Raw genomic sequence first — 15,808 nt, 5'->3', positions numbered from 1 at the left:
CTGACTTTGTTGGTATTGTTGATTATTGCCTTGGCGGTATGGAATAAAGTTGTTGGTTGGTCGAACAGGTGGATTAGCGAAACCTAGAGGAGCCCCCAGCTGTTGGTTATTCTGGCGCCAAGCGAAATTCGGATGCTGTCGCTAAGGTGCATTAGGAATGTTGAATGCACATGCCTCTTATGATGGTTGAGAAGGGGAGGCATATAACAAGGGACAATAAGCATCAGGATGGTCAGGACTGAGACAAAGAACACATGAGGATGTGTCAACGTTCATGACCTGTTTTGGGAGTTGATCGTTTACTTGAACTGCAAGGGCATCTACTTTTTTAGTTAGGGATTCTATCAAATTTTTTAATTCGGGATCGGGTTTTACCTCAAAAATAAATGTAGCCTTTGTTACAGTATCCTTTGAAGATCTAGAAGGCTCAGTGTTACCCCAGAGTGTACCTTTTTTCGCTTGTTTTTCAAGAAAAGTATATGTTTCAGTAGCTCCTTTGTCCATGAAGCAACCGTCGTTCATTATATCAAGAATTTCTTTTTGATGATCAGAAAGTCCATTAAAGCTGAAACGGACAAGGACGGCTTTGTCTAGTTGGTGATGAGGACATTCTAAAAGAAGATCAGTAAAGCGACTCCATGCTTTCGTAAACGATTCATGAGGATTTTGAAGAAAGAATTGAATTTTCTAAAGCATTTCAGTAGTTTTCTTTTGAGTGTAAAATTGAATCATGAAAGCTTGAACAAGTTTATTCCATGTGTCTATGGATTGTGGTTGTTGTCCTGCAAGCCAAATTGACGTTTTTTGTGCAAAGGTGAATGGAAATAGCCGAAGCAAGAGTTGTTCTTTAGAGACAGCTGGATGGTGAAATGTTGTGGCCACTTGTTGAAGCCTACGAAGATGATTGTATGGTTTTTTGTGATCCAAACCATGATACACAGGTAACAAACTAAAAACGTTTGGCGGGATACGAAAATCACCGACAATGTCCTCAAGTTTGATGCAGGAAAAAGGTCATTCCTGTAATACATTATAGAAGTCCGACAGGGGCTTCTCAGTTGGTGGAGGATCATCGGCCATTACGACAGAAGGTAATGGCGACGAAGGATTTTGATGAAGGTAATTAACAAAAGAAGAACAATTTTTAAGTGAGAACTTGCGCAATTGCTTATCATATTTTTTTCGACGATAGGTATGTTCAAATTCTTTAGGGAAACCAGACCTTAATCTAATGCAAGCATAAAATTAGATCTAATTTACAGAAGGAACTTCTTATTACTTGAATTGTATTATTATCTTAAAACATTAGAGTTTAACAACGTAGGCCTAAGCTGCTGCTAACGTAGCAGTGAAGCTAGAAATACGTGTGCATAAACCAACAACCAGGTCACAAGAGAGATATGAGGGAGGCTTTCCGTGCAAGCACGGTTCTAATTAAGTAACCTCAATCTTTAAAGTTTCCTAGACACCGTTGGAATATGATTATGATTAAGATTTATGGAATTAAAATTTATGCAAGGTCGTTCTTAATTTTTTTTTTTTTTTTTTTTTTTTTTTTTTTTTTTTTTTTTTAAAGATTTATGCAAAGGTGAAAATACAAGCATATAAATACGATCTACTCATACAATACTAGATGCAGTAGCATGTGAAGATATGTTGCTCCCGCAAGTCCGCCAAAGAAATGAAACAGACGTTTCAATCCATCGACGTAATTATTCCAAGAATATATTCGAATTTTATGTCACAGTTCCAGAGAGTTAGGCCTGGATATGGATCAAGATTTATCAGTGGATGCTGGAGGTAGAAAAGGAGCAGCAAAAGAGAAAATACACCCGCGAACGCGGGTTACACCTGTGGACGCTAGTCCAGTACCGCGCACACGTGTCGATTATGCCACAATGAGTTCAACTTTTCACAGAAACCTTAGGATCTTGTGTAGGTTACTTTGCCAGTCCTAACTTTTTGTACCTGGAAGTACAACAAAAAATTCGATAGAGGTCAGGTCGTTTGTTTGGCGACGACGAAGAAATAAAAAAAATGGAAAAACAGCAAAAAATAAGGGAGGATGAGAGGGGGGTTTCCCCTTGAAGCAAATTCTAATCTGTAGCACAAGTCCTATGCCTTTAGAACGGCAGCGGCGCCATTTTGATATTTGCCTTTTTGCTATGTTAGAGAATTGCTTCTCTTCTTTGGTGAAAGTGCGAATTCAAAATTTTTCCTTACTCACAATCTTCATGTTCATATAGTTGGAGTAAGGATTCGAACCAACCTAAAGCTTAGGACAAACTACAACTTGGTTGTTGTACTCTTTAGGGAACTAGTGAGTAAGTTTAAATATGATTATATTAATACTAAATACTTGGTTTCTTTACTACACAAAAATAAAAAACATTAAGTTACAAAAATCATGCAACTAAGACACAATAAAATTTTACTAAAAACAAAGGTGGAGAGTTAATCCTCCTCATGTGAAGATAACCTTTGTTATTTGATTTTAATAAGTTCATTATTATCTTCCTAGAACTCATAGACAAGTCCTAATAAAAGAAAACTTGATCCCTAACATATATGACTCATCTCTAAGCTCATACATGCTAGCATGTGGAACCAAAGCAATGACTTATCTCTAAGCTCATCACTTTGATCCTTAACTAGACACTACATCAACTATCATTTTGGGATAGGATGTAGGTCTAGTTATTGTTCCTAAACAACTTACTAAACCAAACAACAAAGATTTTCCCTCACACGAGTTTTATTAACTCCCCAAAAAGGAAAAGTTAGCTCATGATCCTTGGGAGAATACTAAAACAAGTGTGGAATGTAAAGAGAGAGAGAGAGAAAAAGAGAGAGAGAGAGAGAGAGAGAGAGAGAGAGAAAGAAGAAAACTATTTATTTATATACTCACTTACATGAAGAAGTGAGAATTTTTCAAGAGGAACACAAGGTTTCCTCCATTAAAACTATTACAAGCTATTTCTTACCAAAATAAAAACTAAATAAAAATCTAAGACTAAGGAACTAAAATAATACAAGGTAAGGAAAAGAAGTCAAGGGAGTAAATGGAGTGTCCCCCCTTGTTTTGTTTTCTTCTCCATTTGAGAGAAATCTCATTTTCTCCCACGTGAAACATCAAACCACATTTACTTCATTTTTATCCACCACATTAAAACAAAGTAACACCTTGCCTTTTTTTTCACTATTAACACCTAATATAATTAATTACATGCAAGGTGTCAACTTTGCACCAATAATTTGTCATTTTTGTCTTGACATGCTCCATGATTGATGACTCATCCAATCTTGCGGGCCTGTATAGTGGGTCCATGTGCAGTCCAGTGGCAGTCCGGTCTTTGGGCAATTTTATAACTTTCCGTCTATGCGTAGAGTTCATCGCCCTGATTATCTGAGCAGCTCACTTTTCGCATTCGGAGTCCTGGTTCAAGAGGTAGGAGCTTCGGAAGTTTGATGCTTCTATGCGGATTTGGAAGAATTCATATATACGCCGTTCCCCGTGCTTTATCGCAGGTTTAACCAATATTTTCATGTTTACTGCGAATACTTGCAAAAGTATGAAAACATATTTATTTCATGATTATTAAACACATAATTAACCAAATTTATATGTCTTAATGGGGTTTCGTAATATACTTTTGGGTGCTTATCATATTGTACAAAAACTAGGGTTTTTTAAAGTCAAATTCCCTAGACTTACTAATATATGTTTATGTTTTTATTTTATTTAGTTTTTATATGATTGATTTTTAGAAAAACAAAATTATGAAGAAGAAATAAAAATGAAACTCACTCCATAGAGAAACACTACTCAAATAATAAGAAAAAGTGCAAGAGATGAATGCGTGAGTCACATGAAACGTAGACTAAGGATCCGAAACTTACAACCACTCACTTAAAAAGGAGGGTCCGGTTACCTTAATGGTGCACTCCCATAACATAAGTTGGAATGGAGTACACCGAATAATAAAATAAGTCATTTATAATCAGATACTCTAGACTTTATCTAAATTTTATATACGTGCAGTTTACCATATATTAACAACATAAAGAGTTGTGGGTTTTTCCATAAATAATTAACATGGAATGCACCCTCAAACATAATCAAGCACCAAGACTTTCTACGATGCAACTTAGTGAAATGAAAGCAGCCTGATAGACCTAGAACGTAACCGAGCATGCACCTTCTTCTTCTTTGAACGAAAGGGTGTCCAAGTGAATGATCATGAGAAAATGGATGGTTTTGGAAAATACATGGGATGTGGATAAGTTTTAGAAGGAAGGAATGGAAAAAATGAAAAAGTGTCATGTGGCTTGTCGTTGGGTATTACTTCTTCACCAGATGGGTTTAGAATGTCATGAAGCACATGAGAAACAAGAAGTGTTAGTGCAAACTCAAGGTTCCTTTTAAAAGGTGGAAGGTGGGGAATATTGGTGATGGAAGGTGAATGAGTGATATGAAGATGTAAGGTGGGTGAGTAGTGCTCAACTAGTGTTCTCAGTTCTAGATCATCAGTAGCCTTGAGATATGCTAGACATTTCTCAATAGGTAGGTCAGAAGAATCAGTGGGATAGAGGTTGAAGAATTCTTCTTTTGTCATGGCGTCGAGGGATAAATGGTCAATAGGAGGGGACTCGTGAGTTAGCGATGAAGGGTTGCAAAAGAGTCAAAGGAAATCTCCCTTGATTTCATCTATGTCTAGGGAGTCAAAATTGTGTTTTTTGTCTTCTCCCATAAGAGGGGTATCTACTAGTGTGGGGATGAAATCGTCGGCTGCACTAATATGAGATACAAAACTCTCAATGGACTTCACTTCTCTTTCTACAGGCAAACCTAGTTGTCCCTGCTTTTGTCTAAACATGTTAACTTCCACAGAAATGTTTCCAAAAGAAAGAGTCATTGAGACATCTCGAAAATTAATTTGGGCATTGGCGATTGCCAAGAAAAGACGCCCTAAGATGATGGGAATGAAATCATAAGCAACTTCTGTGTCGAGAATAACAAAGTCAGATGGATAGTAAAAATCCTGAACTTTAACGAGAATATTTTCAACTACACCCTTGGGAAACTTAATAGAACAATCGACTAACTACAAAGTCATTTTAGTTGGTTAAAGCTTTCTTAGACCTAGTTGTTTATATAAGTAAAAAGGGAGTAAGTTAACACTCGCCCCCAGGTCTAATAGAGTAGTTGTTATAAAGTAATCTCCCAAGGTACATTGTACAGTAGGACGACCAGGGTCCTTGTACTTAATAATTCCGTTATGTTCAGATAAAGAGGGATATTGTTCAGTTAAGAAGGCTTCGTTGGGTATGTTGGTTTTCCTCTTCTTGGTGCACAACTCTTTTAAAAACTTAGCGTGTCCAGGTAGACTTTTTATAGCATCCAGAAAAGGTAGGTTTATAGTTAGATTTTTAAATACTTCCCTAATCTCATCAAAATTCTCGTCCTTTTTAGACATAATTAGTCTCTCGGGATACGTTGGCTTATCTCTATATTTAGCATAAGGATCAAAAGTATTATTAGTCTTTGCTTTATCTTTAGCCGTTTTCCATCTAGGTGTCCAAGTTGGAACCTCTACAGGTGTAGAATCATCAGTTTCTATTATGGGGTTTTGTAAGGGTTTTCCTTCTGGTTGTGGTGGGACTGTAACTTCTACAGTTGTAGGGTCTTCAGTTTCTATGGCAATATTTGGTATGGTTTCATTTTTAGCTTCATTTTGTGAGCGATCTTCAGGCATAGTTACTTTGTTATCAACTACCCTCCCTGAACGAAGGGTAGTAAATACCTGTAGGTCCCCTGGGTTATATTACCATTACACTGAATACTATTTATTTCAAAGGCGCTGTTTGTTAACTTAGGATTAGGCACTGCTTGACCTGGAAACACACCTGTTTGGTTATTATTTTGGTTAAAAGACATGTCAATAACCTTTTGGCACAAAGACTGCATTATTTGTATCGTTTGTTGCATCATTTTAGAGTTTTGATCATGCTGATCTTTCATAAAGTTGGAGTTTTGTTATATAATTTGATTTTGTTTTTCCAACAAGATCACTACTACTTTGTCTGTAGATGGTTGAATTGGAATTAAGGCTTGTTGAACGTTCATGTCTTAATATTGATAGTTCTGGGTTATGGGCACTAAACCTCTGTTTTGGTCACCTAAGTTTCCTTGTCCTTGAGGTTGAGTTAACTGATAGAAGTTTGATGGCTTTGGTGGTGGTTGTGCATAGACAAGAGGACAATAGAAGTCGGAATTCTCAAGACTAAAACAGACATTACAACGAGTATAGTTAATGTTCATGACTTGAGTGGGTTGTTGTTGAATAGAGAGGACATCTACCTTTTTAGTGAGGGCATCGATAAGAGTTTTAAGCTCGGGATCATGTTTAACCTTAAAAGAAGGAGTGGAGCGAGAAGAGTCATTACCTCCCCAACTGTTGTTCCTCTTAGATTGATCTTCTAAGAACTTATAAGCCTCCAAGGCTCCTTTACTAAGAAAGCTATCCCCAGTCATGATATCTAGAACCTCTTTATGATGATGTAAAAGCCCCTTGAAGAAGGCACAAACAAGCGTGTCTTTCGCAAGATTATGATGTGGGCATTCAATAAGAATATCAGTGAAACGATTCCAGGCCTCTGAAAAGGATTCATGAGGATTCTGGTAGAAGAAATGAATCTTTTGAAGCATTTCATCTGTCTTCAGTGGTGAGTAAAACTATTCCATGAACAATTGAACAAGATTAGCCCATGAGTCCATAGAGTTTGGCGTTTGGGCAGTTAACCAAGACGCCGCCTTATCGACTAGGGTGAATGGAAACACCCTAAGTTTAACTTGATCCAGACTTACACTAGGATGATGGAATGTAGTGAGAACTTGTTATATCCTACGTATGTGCTGATAAGTCTTCTCGTGGTCTAAACCACGAAAAACCGGTAACAAGTTAAATATATTAGGGGGAATTCAAAAATCCCATACTAGGTTTCCAAGAATGATGCACGACTTAGGGCCATCGTTTAGTGCTTTATAAAAATCAGATAAAGGAGTCTTTGGTTATTTAGCCATTGATACAGGTGTAGTATGTGGTATTCTAGATAGGCGTGTGCGTTGACGTTTACGATAGAGCACGTTAGATGGTTTTCTCTTACCAAACCTTAATCTCATGCAAGGTTAAGTCCAATATGAAAGAAACACTAACAGCAGTCAAACAACAACCTGATATACTAGAATTAAAACTCCTCTGACAGAAGAGATGAGGAGTGAAAGAAGGAGTACCTAAATGCCTCCTTGCTACGCGTGTGAATAGCGTCTTTAATACGAATCTACTTGTCCTGTGGATGCTTGGAATACTGAATAAACAATAAATTCCAACGAAAACAAGGATCGGTAGCTAACCTGGTTAAAATCGAGCTTTCTTCAGACACTATTATTTGGAAAACCTTGTCACCTGCCAGTTAAACTAGAGCATCGTGCCATGTGGGCAATAAAAAACCCTTCATTATAATCTCGATGTGGCAGGTGAGAAGCGTAAATTACAAATAAACGAGCTCGAAGAGATTAGAAATGATGCGTATGATCTTTCGAAATATTACAAAACCAACATGAAAAGGATTCATGACAAGCAAATTTTACGAAAATACTTTGAAATCGGTCAAAGAGTTTTACTTTATAACTCAAGATTGCATCTTTTCCCAGGAAAATTGAATACGCGATGGACTGGTCCTCTCAAAATAACTGAAGTCACCCCTTATGGGGTTATTACTTTAAAAAACCACAAGGATAACATCACATTTCAAGTAAATGGTCAGCGCCTCAAAAATTTTCATGAGTTACTGTCTATGGATGTCAATGAAACCATTCTCCAAGATCCCATCTACGATGATGAAATCATCTTTTCCTCGATGTATTCCTTTCCCATTTCATCCCATCTTCTGCTTTAAAGGGAATACATCAATAAGGTAACTGGACCTCTCCATTTGGAAGGTGTGGTTGTAAGTGCCAGAGCCTTAGTCCACATATACCTCGCATATTCTTTGTAATACACTTTTTACTCGTCGTTTGAGTTGTGTGAACCTGTAGAGCGAGTATACAATTTTTTCTTTCTTTATTTTATACTTCTTTTCAAAAACAGTTGTTATCATTGTTCTTTTAATGAAAGATTCTTGATATGTCAATAGTTATGTGATATTTCAAAACCAAAAATGGGCAATGGATTTTACACAAACCAACCCCTCGAACAACGCAATCTAGGGGCAGTTTGAGCTCAACTTTGCTTATTAAGGGTCGCCTATATCACCGAGCTATTTGCCGGGTCAGGACTTTCCATGTCTTACGCAGTAAATCCCCTAACTCGTGTAGCTGAAGCTCTGTCTGTCTAGATTGGGTTTGCCACAGAGCCGACATGAAAGTTGCCTAAGATTATCTGTCATGGTTTGTTTTCTAAAAAGAACATTAGAGTTAGTATCACAACTTTTGAAGTACGAGTTTCTTAAAGCATCTCACCATCGTTTTCAAAACTAGAGGATATATAAATGAAATTATACGCCCGGAGTAACCAAAATGATACCGTACTCACATATAATTTTTATCTTATTGTCAAAAAATCTATATAGTTAGAGATATCTTTAAATTGCTTGAGAAAATCAACTAAAAAAAAAAGACGAGGTGTCTCCAAATGAGAATTACACAAATAGAGTAACCCAAAGTGATACTATTCTCTGTTTAATTCTATCTGTTTGCCTCCACCTCTCTATTTGTCTCGAGAATCTGACGTTAAAAGAATCAAACAAGTACAAAAAATTTCAAAAATTTCCTTTCTTTCAAAAATTTCCTTTCTTTCTTTTCCCCATCTCGATCTCCCTTTCAAAAATTTCCTTTCTTTCAAAAATGTCTTCTAAAAACAAAAACCATCCATCTAGCAAGACTAGATGGATAAGTTTCAATGACCATGTGCAAGCACTTCTAAGAGAACTGCAGCTGAAAATATGGATACTTATACCAAAAATCATTATTGGTTTGGATAAGAGTTCATACGCACGTAAGAGACGCACTATGAGAGAAGGTTGTTGCTTGAATTATCAAACACCAACTTACCCTGGTCTTCAACCTCATAACAATTCTGTTTATAAAGTCTACATGAGTTATCCACTAGTGCACTACACACAGTCTAAAAGAGTAATCCAACCATCTGGTTGGGATTGACTCGAGTTTTCAAAAACTTCAAAGTCTTGGGAATCGGACTTAAAACGACCCAACCTTTTTAATTTCAGTCAAACTTATTCAAAACCCAAAAAAATTAGTTAAAATTTCCTTTCTCTCGTTTCTACATAGTTTCCTTACATTTTTTCCCATTTCTTTTCATCATTTATTTCTTTTTCCACTATTGGATGTGAGTATACCCCATACTGTCACGTGGCATTTTTTTATGTTGATCGTTTTGGTACCTCACAGGTCAAGATCGGACGAGTAACGAAGCGCGGGTCGGTTCTTGAAGTTGGCAAGGAATTGAGAACAAGATTAGAATTACCTGATTTCATTTGGGCTTGGGCCAAAAATTCAAAACCTTAAAAGAGCACGTGAGAGGCACGTGCCATCAAATATATTTAGCCCACACAAAAACCCATATCATTCCATCTTCTTCCCCAAATTTGCAACCCTACCCGCACCTTAAACGCGTGCTCGTCCGCCCCTATTCGACTCACGATCGCCCCTTCACCCCAAAACACCACCACTCCAAAATTTTGCAGCCCCCTCCATTTTCTATCCCTATTCCATCTAAAAACCCATATTTTTCCAATTCATACTCCAAATGGCCCGAGTTCTTAAAATCGTGCCGGAGCAAAATTTTGAACCCATCTTCAATTCCAATCTATTTAAAGGGCCCTTCAAGGCTGAGATTAGGAGAAGAGGGTGGGAATCATTGGTTTTGTTGGGAGGTTCAGGTTACTCTCCTTCCCTCACTCTTTTGTTTTACAACAGCATGCTTAGAGGGGAGGATGACCACATCGAGGTTGTCAAGGATGGAAGGATGCTTGAGGTCACCAAGGAGGTGGTGAGTGCTATCCTAGGGATTCCTCTAAAAGTCTATGCTCAGACGGAACAGTCCCCAGATGATAAGACCATCGACATGATGATGGCTGAGACTCTTCTCGAAGGGGTGAAAAACCCCAAGTCTCATCAAGCGATTTCAGAGTTCTGCTGAAGGAACCGGTGACAAGATCTCGATTGGGATGACCTTCAACCTGCTAGGCTCAGTCAAGCCTTCAGACATAGGTAAGGTAGTGCTTCATATTTTATGGATTCTTCAAGAACAGAAGAATAGCTTCTGCATCATCTCTTTTATCTTCGAGCAACTCTGTAACCCAATAAATCAACAACCCCTCTACCAGTGCTGGTCACAAGGATCACGCAGCACTGGGGGTTCGACGCCACATACACCTTAGTAGAGGTCAGGGATGCTACCAAAGGTCCTATCTATGCCCACTGCGTCTAGAAGTTTTAGTATCCCCCTGCCGCCAGAGCAACCGAGCAAGCGCAACCTACAGAGAAAGTAGACTACTTTGCTGAAGGTGACACTAGACAATTCACTCAGCCCATGGAAGAAATTCATTTTCTCCATGAAAGCCAGATGGTTCTGGCTCATCACGTCAACCATCTCAAGCATACATAGCAAGCCATCATGGTAGCTCAGTAGAAAATTAGGGAGGAGCAGCAGTCTTTCCAGCAGGAGTAGCGACGCTTTCAGCACAGTGTCACTAGAACACTGCAGAGCATTCGAGATGCGCTCCCGCGTGGAGATACACATGCTAGGACCCGACATTAAGGAGAAGGATCTTCTCAACGCCGAGATGAGTCACGGACAGATTCTGACTAGGAAGTCTCCCTAGTGTCCGTATAATGGGATATATTTATTTTTATGTTTCTTTTCACGTGTATGACGTATTATAAGTTAAATTATATATATTATTATTGCTTGTTTCATTTCTTTCGAGGAATTTGGTATATGAGTAGAAGGTAATACACACTACACCATACGGGTCATTTTGTAACACAACAAAATTTTCATTTGTAACACATATATCTGTTAGTACCTGTCTAACGGATATAATTGTTAGGTTATTTCGTATCCGTTAGTACCTTTCATTTTATTTTTCCAACTATTTTCAAAGTATTGTTTTAATGTTGGGTAACAATTAGATCCGTTAGGAAACAAATAAAAAATGGATAAAAAACATCTAACACAAAGACCAAAAGGGTATATATGGAACTAACGGAAAAGATTAGAAGTAAATAAAACAAGTTCTCTCTGATGCTCATCTCTCTCAAGTCTTCAAGACTCCATGAAAGCCTCGTTTGCTCTATCAAACCCTCGTTGTTGAAGAAGGAAGTGAACTAGGTACGTTTTCTTTCTCATTCTCTTGATCTGTTTTCTCTCTCCTTCAACCCCAAACCCTAAGTAGCGAATTTTCAAGTTTTTTGTTTTAATTGTACTCCTTAAAATGATCAAGTTAGGTTTATTTCATTGCTAACAAATTTGGGGGAGTTACGTTTTGTGTGAGAACTGCAACATTGGGATATTTTGTTGGTTTGGGGTTTGGTTGGCTCATCAAAATCACCATTGCTTGTCCATTAGAACTCTAATATCTTCCATTGCTAAGTTCATTGTTTTGTTTGTTAAACACCTTATAATTATCTGGACAACCAACAAGGTTACTAACGCTTGACAGTAATCTTGAGTCAAATATAGGTATTTACGAACAAATTCACATTTGGACTGTTGGTTCCCAGTTGTGAGTAGTAAGAAGTATGAACTTACATCAATTTGTGCCTTCACATTCTTTCATCAATTTTTCGTTAGTTAAAATCCTCTCTTAATGCTATTTCAACCAAAAAATATAGTTACATAACCTCTAGAATACTTTCTACAACATCACGCTGGTTTCTCTCAATCGTGAACTGATTTCTCTCATCGCAAAAGCTCTAATTACAGCAGCAACTACTGAGGAGATGCAAATCTCTGCCACCACTGCTAACACATCCACCGTGGGTACTATCCTTTTTACCAATTTATTCTACTACGACTTTTATTTGCTTAAATTATGCCTGCTTTTTGTTTTTGCTACTATACTCACATTGTTATCTTCTGTTAAAATTGAGTAGCTAAAAGTGATTATTGAAGTTGATGATAGTGTTAATTGGGGCACATGTATTATAACTAATCTTATAGAAATTAAATGTTGAAGCGTCAAGTTTGTCATACAATCTGCAGCTATATATAGTACTACCCGCCTAAAATAATCATTGAGCAACTCTGAACCGTAGATGAGTGTTGTCAAAATGTTCAATCCAAGAGAATAACTAAAATTAACAACTTGAGAATGAGATTTGATGATAATATTTGAGATGAATCCAATTAAGAGTGCTATTAAAGTCCCCATGTATGCAATGTAAAATAGTACGTATTTGGTGGAGGAGGTTTCCATTGGATAAAGAATTTTTGCTTAATAGTAGGTTTCCTATTTATGTTCTGTGTTAGCTTTTGCTAAAACTTAAAGCGTGTAATGATGTTTTCTATTCTTTTTGCATTTGTTGGGTCCATGAGAAACTTAAGCGGAGTTTTCTCCTGATGTTAATAGCAAATAAAATTGTCTACAGTTTCCACTTTAGATGAGTTAAACTTGTCTGGTCAAGGACAAATGAAAGGTACTAGGTCGAATGATGTCGTTAGGTTCCACCTTATCCTCACTAATTGCTGCTGTAATTACATTTCTATGTAATTACAAGAATTTGGGCACTCTCTATTTTTCAAGAATTTGGATTCCTTGGACCAAACACAGTCTAATTGCTATTTCTTTTGGGTTATAGAATTTGGGCATTAGAGATTCTTAAAGTAGGTATCTTTGGATTTTGGTGTATGATATTTATTTTGTTTTTTTGTTTTCCATCTTCCATATTTCAATTTGAGAGAACTTGGAGATATTGGAATCATCTCAGTTGGATCTTGCAACTCCAAGCAATCAGAGCTCTATTGTGATAGGCTTGCACTTGAATAGCGTTGTGAACATTGCAGCAATTAAAACACTCAATCAACTAAAATTAATATGATTAAAGTGTAGAACTTTACATAATCGAGGGTTGGTCGAATCGGCGAAATGTCGAGTTCAATGTTTAACATTGAAATAGTTGAAATAGTGAACACAATTACTCGACTAATCGGCTAATTGGGCCTAATTGGGCGAGTACTCAAGGAGTTTTTGAGCCTGATTGTGATCAGGGATTAAATTGTTAGTCGGGTCGGCTAAACAGCGAGTACTCACCAATTACTCAGCGAGTACTCAATGATTTAATAGCCCAGATGATAATCTTGATTAACTAATGATATCCAAAATTAGGTGTTCCTTTTTACTGTTGTTGCTCCTACGGCTTTTGTGCTTGCATTTGGATAACCTATATATCAAGATGCTCACCCATTTACAAGGAAGTGTTCACTTGTCTGGTTCTCTTTGTTGGTGTACTTCGCCCATTATGCTAATGCCTCAGTTAGGTGGGAGCATGTTACGTCAAGAGTCTGACTAATATTGGGTATGACATTCAAGAGGATGACACCCTTGACATACTGAAGGATACTCACTCCCATCAAGGTTGTGAAAGCAAGCTCTCCAAATCAGAAGCAGGTTTCACCTTCAACTACTCACTTGCACAATCTTAGGTCAAGCTCATCGCCTAGCTTGAGAAGTGGACGCAAATTTGTGTTGCAATCGACATCTTTTTTCTCTTCTCTTACCCCATATAGTGATCTAGTAGCAACAATTGAGTGTCGTGCTTGTTCAGGGGGAGTGTTAATTGTATTATAAATGGTTATAGTTCTCTTTTTAACCTTTTTTTTTTTTTAAATTTTTTATGGGGACATGGGTTTGCTGTTGGTTATTTGTGTCTGCAGACTTATGTCTCTTGGCTACAGTTGAATGTGGTTATCGACACAAAATAACTTCATTTTCATTAAGTTCTAGAATTGGGATGACGAGGTCAGATCCAAAGAACTACGTGCACTAACCGGCCACTGCTACTGCTAGTGAACTTATTGTTTTTGAAGGCTATGATAATGAGGCTTTTCCATGTTATACGTAAATTATATCCTTGTTAATCTCATCCAATGGTTAGTTATAGTTTCTCTAGATGTAATCATTATTTGAGACCTATAACACTTTCATTTTTTTGGAAAGTTTGAGACTAATGTGATATTTTTTTTTTGTAAAAATAAGTATACTCACCTTAGAAGTGCAGGCGATGGTGCTACTTGTGAATGTGGTACTTGTCTTTTTTGCATTTGTCGCGCTGGAATCTATAATATCACTTAATGGCTAGATGAGGAAGCTTTTCTGTAGATTTGCTAGCGGCTACCATTGTTATATATGTTGCACATCTACCTTAGATTACCTACGCGGTGCACTTGGGCTCTTGGCCAATAATTCATTTGAATCTACCTTAGATTACAAGTGAATACTTGGCCGAGAGAAAAACAACTTAAGTCATTTGTTACTCTATGTTCTCTTGTCATGTAACTTTAGATGCATACGGCAGGTTAAGTCATTTCAATATTTTTGTTTGTAAAAGGGGATTTGGACTGTGGGTTAAGTACTATAGTATTGAATAGTATTGAATATGATGGTTTTTCTTGTTATTCACTTGTAACTTGAGTTGTTGTGAAAGCTCATTGAATCGAAGTTTTTATTTCTATATAAATTGTGATTTGGATTGGAGGTTTTGTTTCAATAAAGTTTAGTTTGTTGGTTTTTCTTATTATTCAATTGTTGCTTGAGTTGTTGTGGAGTGTGATATCTATGTGAGATGGAATAGTTAGATGTGGTAGAGCTAATATGTGCAGGGTGGAAAATATTAGACCCGGGGAATTAATTTTTTTTTCTTGGACTAAAATTTAGTAATGGATATATCCGTTACACCAAAGCTGACAAGTAGTGTGTCACACATCTATTACTAACGGATATTTCCGTGACAAACCAAATCTTTAAAATGTTAGTAACCGAAGCACGCCAAATTTTTGTAACATTTGTATCCGTCACAAACGACCAATTTTAAAAGACAATCAACAATTAACTTTCTGTTACAAATATTTATAGTAACGGATATAATCATTACTAAAATTAATTAAAGTAACAGATATATCCGTTAGTAATTTTTGCCTAAGTGGCTGTAACACCCCAGAGCTAATGGATAGAAGCGTTAGTAAAAATATAAGTAACGATCAAGCCAAAAAATTTCGTTTTTAATTCCATTTTTTCTGCATTTTGCATATGTTTTCAAAAATACAAAAACCTAAAAAGATTTTCATTGTAGAATAATTATCCTTAGTATAATAAACCATGTATTTCTCGTTCAATATCAAACAACCCACGCCCCAAATTTATTTGGGGGTGGCGTATTTTCATCATGAATAACATAATATATCGCCGTTTTTGCTCATGTTTCTATGATAATCTCTTTCCTTATCTCTTCATACTTTGAAGACAAAGCATATTTCTATTTAGGGGGTGATATAGTAACATTTTGTAAAAACTACGCATTTCTTATAATAGTAGTAGAATATTTTCTTATATATATATTAGTATATTTTCTTCATTTCTAAATTTTTTTCAAAAAAGACCAAAATGATTTTTCTGTTTAGTATTAAAAGTATTGTTTCTTTTTTCTATGATGAATAAATAGTCTAAAAGTCTCATTATAGCAATAGAGTAAGGATTTGTTCTTCGAACTTAGATTAATATACGTACA

The 15,808-nt window shown here is 36.7% G+C and overlaps 1 long non-coding RNA gene and 1 other non-coding gene across 2 annotated transcripts; both read left to right on the top strand.

The window, feature by feature from the left end:
• The first annotated feature begins 6,605 nt into the window (after window positions 1-6,605).
• LOC147522863 (small nucleolar RNA R71) lies at window positions 6,606-6,709 on the top strand. Its single transcript, XR_015206214.1, has one exon. It is a non-coding gene; the product is annotated as a small nucleolar RNA R71 (small nucleolar RNA).
• A 4,613-nt stretch (window positions 6,710-11,322) lies between these two features.
• LOC147522862 (uncharacterized) lies at window positions 11,323-14,761 on the top strand. Its single transcript, XR_015195667.1, has 2 exons — window positions 11,323-11,414; window positions 11,997-14,761. It is a non-coding gene; the product is annotated as an uncharacterized LOC147522862 (long non-coding RNA).
• Window positions 14,762-15,808: the final 1,047 nt, after the last annotated feature.

The sequence above is a fragment of the Coptis chinensis genome, chromosome 1, assembly GCF_015680905.1.
Source record: "Coptis chinensis isolate HL-2020 chromosome 1, ASM1568090v1, whole genome shotgun sequence".
NCBI classification, from domain to species: Eukaryota; Viridiplantae; Streptophyta; class Magnoliopsida; order Ranunculales; family Ranunculaceae; genus Coptis; species Coptis chinensis.
This window is presented reverse-complemented; position numbering and strand designations above follow the sequence as displayed.